The 11,107-nt window shown below is 39.9% G+C and overlaps 1 protein-coding gene across 1 annotated transcript in view; it reads right to left on the bottom strand.

Annotated features, from left to right (window-relative positions):
- ABI1 (abl-interactor 1) overlaps nucleotides 1-11,107 on the bottom strand; it is a gene marked incomplete at its 5' end in the record, with an annotated part of 55,684 nt that overhangs the window by 39,058 nt on the left and 5,519 nt on the right. The window lies entirely within an intron of this gene.

The following is an 11,107-nucleotide window of genomic DNA, read 5'->3' as shown; positions in this document are numbered from 1 at the left end:
GGGGGCACTAATGTAGATCTCTGTGGGAGGAAACCCAAAAGGTGAGATAGGGAGATTATTTGCAATTATCTTCTACTTGCCTCCTAAAATCTGTGGCTTTTCAGCATCAAAAGCTGGGAGTGAGGAGAGAGAAGTAACTAACACAAAATCCATAGTCACTCTAGAATATGCTTTCCAGTATTTGCTGGAGATTCAGCTGTGGCTGAACACTACACACCACCACTTCACAACCATTGTACAACAGGAAGTACAGACTCAGCTCTGCATCAGATCAAAACCACAGCACGTGGCGCATTAACGATTACTAATCATCCACTTGAGTTTCATGCTGTATGACAAACACCTTTTTGAAGGACAGTTTTCTTACTCAGTCCTCCCTCTGCTCCCCTTATCTTCCCTTCACCGAGACAGGATTCTGATAAGGGAACTACCAAGGTCATATCCCTACTCCTCTAGTGAGCTGTACATGTTCTACACAGTGAACTGAGTAGACATTTCCATGATTAGCTAACACCAGTTGCATAGCTAATACAAGTTTCCAGAGTTAAAAACTATCTAAAATCAAACCAAAGACTTATTAATTATATTTGAACACAAGCCAGAAATGCAAAAATCTGCTGATTAAAACCAGTTTTTAAAATAGAAGACACTTCAGAACAGAAGTGTTTCAAGTGTACAATCCTACTGATTGATTCTGACAGAACAACATTTGGGATGTGCAGTCATAACATGTTGCATTCATATTCAGTCTTTAAAAGCACAAAAAGCAGATAAATGCTTTTGATTATGCAAAGTCAAAATCCCAACTGTATGTGTGAGTGTATTTCTGTACCTGAAATTAGATTTCAGTAATTTCAAATTCCTTTTGGGGTATTCCTCAAGATATGCATGCATGAGTAGGCTCATTAAAAAAAAAAATAAATAGAAGAAACAGAATATGCTTATGCAAGCTCCCACATGAGCATTTCAGCATTTTAAAGTGGCTGAATGAGTCCCGTTTTCCTTACTGGAAGCAACGCACTTGCCTAGAATTAAACAAAACATACAAATCTGAATATATTCTTGACAGAAGCATAAGGACATAAAGGAAAAATTAAACAGCTTCTTCAGTAGTTTGGACTCATTAAATAACCACCATGGGAGCAGAACAAAATTGTATGTCGAACGAAAAGCATTTTGTGTGCCAAAAAAAGCAACTTTGTAGGAGATGAACATGTGCAATTGCAAAGAGCACTGCAGGTGGCTGAGAAGGAAACCATCTAAAAAAAGCCAATGAAAAAAATAAACTCAGCAGAATAAGTTTGAACTTTCTGCAAGTTTGTCTGAGGTAAGGAATTGCTAAAGCTGGAATTCTGACAAGCCAGAATGCTCATGCCTGAACAGAGAAACCCTAAAACCAAACCCCTCACGTTTAGTTGTAACTTGGCATTTCAATCTGGGGGTTGAGGTGGGTGGCAGAACACAACACGCCAGAAGAAGCGAGCTAACGTAGCCTGAGCTTTAATTTAATCACCTCTTTAGTGCTTTAATTTATCACCTCTAATAGCAAAAATAAAATATTTTCCAACAAGAAAGGTTATGTTACATGGTTAGGATAGAGGATTTATTGCATATCTCAAAATAATCATTACGCTAAGGAGTAATGAAACTCCTACATAAAACCTATTCTGATTTGTTGCATACTTACTTGAAAAATTTCTGAAATAATATTTAGGCACATATTTTTCTTAACACAAAACCACAAACCAACAACCCACCCTAAACCAACAAAACACACAATCAAAAGCCACACATACACAGGCACAAATTCCTCTCCCAAACATCCCCTTCTCCACATGAATTCAGGGTCTATGATGTGTCTAAAATTAGTAATCCTGGGACAGACTGTTATCTTAACACATAAAACAGGGACAATATACATGGAAATGACACTAAGTATCCTTTAGCCACCTGTCAACAGTTTTTATTACAAACTATCCAAGGCACAATGTTATTTCTGCATTTCTTCGATTATATCCCATTTGATGGCAGTGATACAAGCTGGTGGGAAACCTGCAGGTTTTCAGCTGGGTCTGCACCACACAGAGTAAGTCCTGAGTGTTAATTACATAACCATCAGATGGCTAAAGGCCATATTACCTACACCACAAACCCTTCTGGCTTAGTGTCACAAGCACAGCTTACTACACACAAGATTTCTTTTTCTCTTGTTTCCTCAGTGTTCAAAGGTTGAAGATTGCATTTTCTCCAGGAGAGAACTAGTAAAGTTCTGGATTTTTTCAAGCAAATTTTGTACAAAGCAAGCAAATCTCTATGGCAAACAACTGTGTTGCAACACATGGGAGGATAACTAGCAATGGCAAGTTTTTTCCTATTATCCCCATAGCCAGTGAGTCTTACCAGTAAAATAAGATGGCAGGAACAACCTTGGTCACTATAGATTCCACTTAAAAGTGCTTAACATAATTATCCACTCTGCGATTATTTTACTGTCCATATTGCTACCTTTTGTGTATTATTTTTATAGAGCTCTTCCTTGTCTCTTTAATAGTTACTTTTAACTAGGATCTGACAAACTCCTCGCTTTTGTTTTCAAAGACAAATACAGAATAAGACAGTTCAACTCTCTCTCCACAGAGTCACCCATTGCTAAAACCCCCTTCATTAACCAGCTATCTGTTCTGAAGGTAGAGAGGACAAGCTTAGAAACATCACGAACTTCACTCCAACTTCTGAAATCCCAGTTTCCACAGCATTGCACAAGAAAGCCTATTAAGATATTCTAGGGAGAAAAAAAAAAAAAAAAAAAAGAAAAAAAAAGAGTTAACAAAAACTCCCTCACATGTTTCCTAAGACTGTGTTACTATTTTGGACTGAGTCACACAGACTTCTTATAATTTGGGACATATTAAGTAAAAGCAGAAGACAGACAGTCAAATCACAAGCATGTATGACATTTACCAGTTTAACAGGGTGGGGAGGAAGGGACAGGGCAGAGATGGAACTGCTAAGGCTGCTCTACTTGTCCATTGCCGTTTGAATCTCCACACACAACTAGAACAGGAAGTTGCACATTGTTTGTGTAGATGGATTTCCTTTAGCCTCACACTCTTGGCCACAACTGATATGAAATACTGCAAGTATATCTGCTGGGAACATCCACATGGCCTCAACAGTTCTAGCAGCACTTAGTCTGTACTGAGCCACAGTACAGACAGTACTTCCCCAGCCAAAACTTTTCCAGGCTAAAGCTGAGCACTCTGGCAGAAGACAATGGCCCAAGAAGAAACCATGCCAGCAGGCATCCTCTCCTCCAGGACCACCTCAGACTTGTACGTGCATGCACCCAACAGCGAGTTCTTGGCTCCATCCTGTGAAAGTGCACTTGAACACAAATGCTGCAGCCTGATGACAGGCTGAAAGGCAGTACAAGTCAGGAAGAGAAGTCCTGTGCGTAGGCACAGAGAGGACATCGCTATGTCCCTGCTGCTGAATGCATTATCCCATTACTATTGCAGTAAATTCATTAGTCACGCTGATCATGTGTTCAGAAATTAGACATTTCCACTGTGCAGCTACTAGCATAATGATTAAACCTGATTGCAAATGCTTAGAGATAAGAGGAGCATCAGCCACTGGGGTGACACATAGGAAGAAGACCATAGAAAGAAGCAGGTAGAAGTTTGTAGATTTCTAGACCTTGTCTCCAAGATAATTAAGCCCACATACCCAGGGCAAGGGGCAGAGAGCAAAACACTGTCTGGCACAAGAGAATGGCAGGGGAAAAAAAAATCTAAAAAATAAAAAAATAAAAAAATAAAAAAAAGACTGTCCATCTCTTAATGTAGCTTTAGGCAGAAGTTCCGTATACACTACACAAATACTGACAAGTGAAGTGTTTAAAGCTGAGGAAGGGACATTGATGCCCTGGTAAAGGTGCTCTAAACACCATGGTGGATTACAAGCCTCTGAACCACCATGACTGGCACATGACTGCCCACTGACCTGTGCAATACTAAACAGCTAAACACACACTGATGAGTTACTAAACTTCCGCAACAAACCTAACTGCAAAGGGAAGTGGCTGGGATCAGTATATTGCTACAGTTACCTTCATCAGGAAGGGAGGTGTTGGTGAGGAGTAAAATTATCTCCCAGAGAGGTAAAGAGGTATGAACTAACAAAGACAGCTGTACAAACTTCTGTGGCCTGCCTCCTCCCCACTGCTTTGGTAAAATCTGTTTTACCTCAGTGAGGTCAACGTACTTTTTGGATTTGTGTATATCCATTCACCAATACAGACACAGTGTTTACTCCCAGAAGTATATAGCTAAAGTAATCAACAACTATGCATTTGTTTTAAAACTACCATGATGAAGAAATCTAGGCAAATGGGCAGGAAGAGCACACAGGAAAAGTATCTTTATTTGAATAAGATCTGCAGACAGCTCACAATCTGTTTTTCCAGGATGTTTGCTTAAGTCATGTAATTGTTTGCACAACCTCTGCTTTCTAAAAATGCATTTGCTAAAAAAACAAAAAAAAAAAAAAAAGGAAAGGAAAAACCCAAAAAAACAACCCACCACATTTTCTTTATTCTGTTTCTAGTGATCTGCTGATGCTTTTAAACATTCCTGAACAAGGTGACCTGTCACAGCAACGTTCTCTCAATCTTATTTCAAGCAAACATTTCATGTAGAAAAGAGTCTTTAAAAAACAGTTTTTCAAATCATTTCCAAAAGAAGAAATGTATTAGGTATATTTATTCTAGGTTATTCAGCCAGCAACTATGAGAGAGCATCTCTGAAGAGTTTCTGCTTTGACCAAAGGACTACACGTTTAATGCAGTCCAACGAAACACACTTTCATAAAGATGCTGAGTTGAAAATATGATGCAAGTAACTTGCAGTTGTGGTCCCATTGGACTCCTTTGGCTCCCAGGTCTGGAGGTCTAGAAAGAAGCTAAGTAACTTGCACTGAAGCTTGACAGTCTCTCTTCCAGCTAAGAGGCATGCTGCACTGCAGGAGGAATGTTTAAAGCAGCAAAATCCCAAACAATTGAACTTGAATTTCCCTCAGTGAGAGCTTACGGAAACCATCCCCCACTTCCTGAAATTTCATTATTAGTTCATGTCCCTCAGCCTGTACAAAGAAAAGGGAAAGCCACACTATTTCAGCCAAAACACCCCCAAAAGTTCTGTCGGATGCCAGAGTAGCACCAAATGCTACCACTACAACAAGGATGCTTCAAAACTATAATGTATAGAGGACAAGCACTTCTGTGATTGGTTCTCATGCTACTGTCAAAATAAGACACTAATGGACATGTCTACAGGTCACATGGATGAACACCATATAGCACTGAAACAGATATGCTTAATTATACATCAATTCAGAAGGAGACTAAAACAGTGATACGTAAGTGGTGACAGACCATCCTCAGCAGGCAGAGAGGAATAAAGCATGGTCTAGCTGCTATCAGCTTACAGCCTTATAACTCTGTCAGTGCTGCCTCTTAACGTAAGATTTAGGGTGTATGAGGAAACTAAATCCAAACACAGTGGCACAGGTTAAGAGATTAGATAGTTGAGAGTCTAGTATGTTTCAGACCATTTGACTGGACTTCTCTTTTTACCTTAATGATGCATAAATACATGAAGATAGCACATTTCTGGTATGTCTTACAGGTTTCACCTCCCAAATGGAGCCTGTCCTTATTTATTTCAGCATCTCGCTCATCATCACCACAGGCAAAAAGTACCCTGAGCTGGAGCACTAGAAAAAAAATGTTTCTACCAAAATGTTTCTCGCAAATGCCATGTTACATCTGCCAAGACACGCATGCAGATCAACTGCATAATTTCAAGCTAAATTTATTTTTTCAAAACACATTCAGGTTTAAGTAGTAATTGAATTGCTTCTAATCAAGAGAAATAAACTATTTTCTAGCCCACATGAGCTGGCATGTTATTAGCTTACCATGCATTACCTATCAGCTATTAGAGAGCAAAATATGTACACTGCTCAAAAACTTCAGTAACACCTTTTCCAGCCTAGTTTAGGAGACAAGACTTCTCCACAGTACAGATCATCTCTTAGTCCTATACTGCATCTGGCCATTGCTGCATCTTGCCCGATACTTAACACATGTAAGAAAAATCCTATAAATGGACAAAAAAGGATCAGCTTCTCAAAAGATTACATTTGTCCCCTTTCCAGTCAGCTAAAGGTTGATTTGTGGTTTCAAGGCTTATCCTGCAACCTTATACAGCCTAGTTTTGAACACAGTTCAAAAATATAACCTAAAAAGAAGAAAAATCAATCCCATATAACACAAAGTTTGACAAGAAAGAAGATCTTCCTATGATCAAATCAAGATTTTCAGTCATTACTCAGTATTTCCTTGTTCCTGTATTTTTCAAAAGATAGCCTGACAGACCTTTCCTGAAGCAATGATACATTTTATTATTTCCATCACGACCCCTTTTAAATCAAAGGTCCCCATCCTACTTGTTCTTACTTTGTGTAGAAGCTTGATAGCTTTTAATTACACCCTAGCTGCTCTTAGTTTTGCCACATACAGGAATTTGAAATAGCATGACAAGATCAGGTTGACAAGACATTATTTTTCTCTTGCAAGCAAGGAACAGAGAAGCCAGTTAGAGAAATAGCAAGCTATGCTTCAACCCCCATGTGACACCACACTGAACTGTACTGATGGATCCACTGTAAATAACCATCACAGGGCAACACAGAGAGGGAAAACCAAGTTCTTTTAGGCACAAACAGGTGAAGCTACAAAACCACTCTACATTAGCATTCATCCAAGGCTACATTCAGGAAAAGCATCATAGCCGTTTAGCGGATTCTTAAAGAGAAGCAAGCGTGATGCTGTGGTCATGTACTACTTACATATTCATGCCCTTAAGATAAAACTAGGCACAGTATTAGGCAAAATTATTAAATAATATAACTACATGCTAGAACCAGGAATGAACATTAGAATGGAAAGTGACAGCTTTCATAATTATTTTCTGAAATTCAGGAAGAGGCAGACATAGTTTAATGGTGTTTACTTCAACATGTACAGCCAGCATTCCAAATGGAAGTGACTGAAAAAGTGAACCACAGCCTCCACTAGTTGTCACCCAAATTGTGCTAGTCCAAAACATGTTCAGATTTTTCTCGAGAAAGAAAAACCCTACAGAGAGTACAGCTCTTAACCAAACAAACTACACCATTCCCACCACAATGCGCTTTCTGTGACGGCACCAGCAGCAGGGTCAGTTAAGAATCAACAATATTCTCCAGTGGAATAAGTAGTTCTGAAAAAACAATGTTTATGGCAACCTATTTCTAGTTAGGTGTTTAGCCATAAATTGTATCAGTTAATACAATTTCACACATGCTTTTTTCCATTACAATAAATACAATACAATTACAATAAAGGAAACTTTTCTAAGTGTTCACTTTTGTGCCCCCGTGATGCAGAGGCTATACTGTCCCAGGAGATGTTGGGGAACAGACATACACAGGAGCACACCAGCCATGTGGCAAGTGCTCACTAAGGTTAACACAGCTGGACAGATTTCCACACTTTATACACACTTTTTCAAAGTTACAGTAAAACAACAGAAGCTGTCCCAGCTTTAGAAGAGCAGCTGATAAGTCATTCATACATCTCCTATAAACTAACAAAAGTTTGTTCACTACGTATGTATATAACCTGCAAGGGGACTTTTACAAGACATGCATGAATGGGTCCCTTTTACAAGACAGACACCAACAGGTCCCAAAAGGCTGCTAGTAAAAAGAATAAAGTCAAACCAGCAGCAGTATAGAAAGTGGTAGAATGTTACTGCTGACTTACAAAACATATGAATCAATTCTTGGTTTTCCATATGCATATCAACATTAACTACGCATTTATGTGCCCCTTAATAAAACCAGCCAGCAGAAAACACTAAGTAACTGCCTTCTCAACAGCACAAGACATCCAGCCACAAGCACCCAGAAGCACATGTTCATGTGCTGGAGTTGCAGATTATGGAGAGGTGAAGTTTCAGTGGTGCAGTACAACCAAGACTTATCTTCTCCACAATAAGCTTCTTGCAGTTGCTTTTTCCCCTCCTTTTCCTCAAATACAGTCAGCTCAAGCATAACACTACCCAACTACCATGAAAACCAACATCTCAAATAACTGCATTGGATGGTACAGATACAGTGAGTGACCTAATGCTTTGGTAGCTGGTTACCTGCTGTTGTGTTAGACACAACGTTCTTATATCCATCATGTCATATGCTGCATTTCCTTTTTGCTTTGCCCTTATGCGACTAAAACATCGAGAGAGATAAGAAAACCTCAATTCAGTGTCAAACAGGAGCAACTCATATGTGAAAACTGATGGGTTATGCCTTGAAATAGAAGGAAAATTAATTTAAGGCAACAATCTAATCAGATGCATCTGAAAAAGAAAGATGCCGAAAAGTCCAATATGTGGCTTTACAGCAGGTCAGTGACGCATTTCATTTATGTATCTTCCAGATATGAGAGGTTTTCATTAAACAAAAAAAAAAAAAAAAAAAAAAAAAAAAAAAAAGATTGCACCAACACCCTTGACTCCTCTGTTGCAGAAAACTATCAAAAAGGCCTTTCAAAGTCATGTTCACAGCCCCAGAATTTTTGGCTTTGATTTCAAAAACCACCAAAAAACAATGAGGCTGCATCAGGCCTCTTAATTTAGTATTTAATGAGGTATCCAGAGCTTATGGCCAAATACCCATTCAGCAGAAAGGCAGTTTTAATGGTCTAAAACACATTGAAAACGACCATTCAGACTGCCTGTCTACCAGACTGTGGAATAGGAATCAGCATACGAAGGAATTCATTACAGTCAATGACTATTAACATTAGCAACTTCCCCATTCCCCAAAATCACGTTCAAACCCTACATTCACATTAAAAGAAAAGGAGTGAGAGGGAGGGAGAACAACAGGAAACAAAAGTTTCTGGCTCAGTTTCTTCTTCTCCATCAAAGCAACTGCCCTTCCGCATCACAGCAAGGCTGACAGTCGTGGTTGCTCTCTCACAGGTGCACATAACTAATTTTTTTGACTGCATAAGCTCAACTTCACAGGCTTTATAGACAGATGTGTATTCTTTTGTGGTCATGAAGGGAATTTCTCAACAGCTGACAAGGCAACCCTTACACATAATACTACATTCTGAGCAATTCATACCTACCATGTAGAAGCTGACATGCACAAAGTTAAAAACAATTCTCCTGAGCAGACAGATAACCAATGCAAGCACAGGACAACTTCTTGGAGCCTTGACCTCTATCACAAAGAGTACAGGAAGAACAGGATGCAAAGCAAAGGCCACAGAGATAAATGTCAGTGCATTATTAGGAGAGGGAACATCACCCAAGGCACAGTTAATCTAAACAAAAGGTGCAAGTTTCTTTGCCATACTGAATATTTGTGCCTGCTGACAAGCAAGGGCAGTCCAAGAGAACCAGAGAGAAAAGACGTAATCTTTCTAATGCATAAAGATTAGATGATGCTCTAGTTCCTGCAGAAATACTTGGTCTCTTCACAACTTTTGGACATGTGGAAAGAAAAGTTTGTATCAAAGTGAGCCTTACAAGGATCTGTAGACATCAAGTGGCAGTTTCTCCCCTTCCTAACTACCTCCCCCTCACCGTTTAGTTCCTATAGCTTATGGTGTACCTCACAAGGGTACAAAGTCAGCTTTTAGGATATATCCAGCTACTGCAGTGCAACACTGAGAAGAGTCATGCTAGCGGGTAACTTGTTCCAGTGCTGCACCATATTCCAAAATAAAAAGGATTTTCCCAACTCCATGTACTAACCTGCCGAGCTTCAACTTGTGGCTAACCGTTCAACCTTACACTATCACTACCAATAGAAAGACTAACTGCAAAGATGACAGAGCCAAGCTTAACTATTTGTAGGCTACCATTAATGTCACCACTTCACTTCCTATTTGTCAGACTAAACAAGCACAGCTACCTCAACCTCTCCTTGCTGGCTGCATGCTCCATGCCCATGAACATTTCAGCATCCCTCTCTGCTAACTATCTCCAGTTTCCCTAGAACACCCTTGAACAAGGCAGGGGTGACACATACACACACCCCTTGATTGATAGTCACTGCAGGTGAAGACTCATCACTGCAGAGCTGATGATAATCACTGCCCTTCATCTGCCAGCCATGCTCTTCCCAACACAGCCCTACTGTACCATTTCGCTTACTCAGATGGCCTTGTGTTGTTGGCTCATGTTCAGTACAGCATCCACCATCACACCAACTCCTTTTCAGCAGGATGGCTACTCACACAGTCACCTTCCAGCACATACAAATACGAGGGGTTATTCCACCTCAGGTGTAGGGCCTTGAACCTTGCCCAGTTTTCCAAGGTTTTTGCTGGCTCAATCTTCAAGTTTATCAAGGCTCCTCTGCACTGAAGCTCTGCTATTCAGCACATGAATCACCTTTCCTAATTATCTTCAGATTTGCCAAGGACATGCTTTATGTCCTGAATGGTCTCCAAAGAATATTCTGGACAGTGTGGGCTCCAGTACTGGCCCTGCTTTTTAGCAGCCATCAACCATGTGCTACTTCTGACTCATTTTCTTCCAGTTAACAGTCCTTTTGTCCAGCCCATAGGTTCTTCATGTCAGAGAAGATCAGAGTTTAAAGCATCCTCTTCTATTTAAAGAAGCAACTTCAGTATAAAAGTACCTGGACAGCTGTCCTTCAGAAGCACAGTCATCACCAAGAGGATGTGAAGAGGTCTTTTGTTCCCCATCCCTAAGCGTACAAAAGTACATAATTGCTTGTTCCTAGGCATGACCACCCACATTCATCAGCGGATGATTTGTCACATTTTCTATTCTCTTTCTACGTCTTGGCTTTCAAACATGAATTTGAACTGTGTTGTGATCACGTACCATAATCCATGAATGCAGTATCACAGTAACTGAAAGGACAGACACGCATACTCAGAGAAAGCTCCTTCTCATAAATTCAACATGAAAAATCCCCACAGTATATACACTGCCTTATGCCTCTTCAAACACCA

Source organism: Nestor notabilis, unplaced genomic scaffold (assembly GCF_000696875.1).
Source record: "Nestor notabilis isolate BGI_N333 unplaced genomic scaffold, ASM69687v1 scaffold13867, whole genome shotgun sequence".
NCBI classification, from domain to species: Eukaryota; Metazoa; Chordata; class Aves; order Psittaciformes; family Psittacidae; genus Nestor; species Nestor notabilis.
Note: the sequence above shows the minus strand (reverse complement) of the source record. Positions and strands in the feature narration are given on the sequence as shown.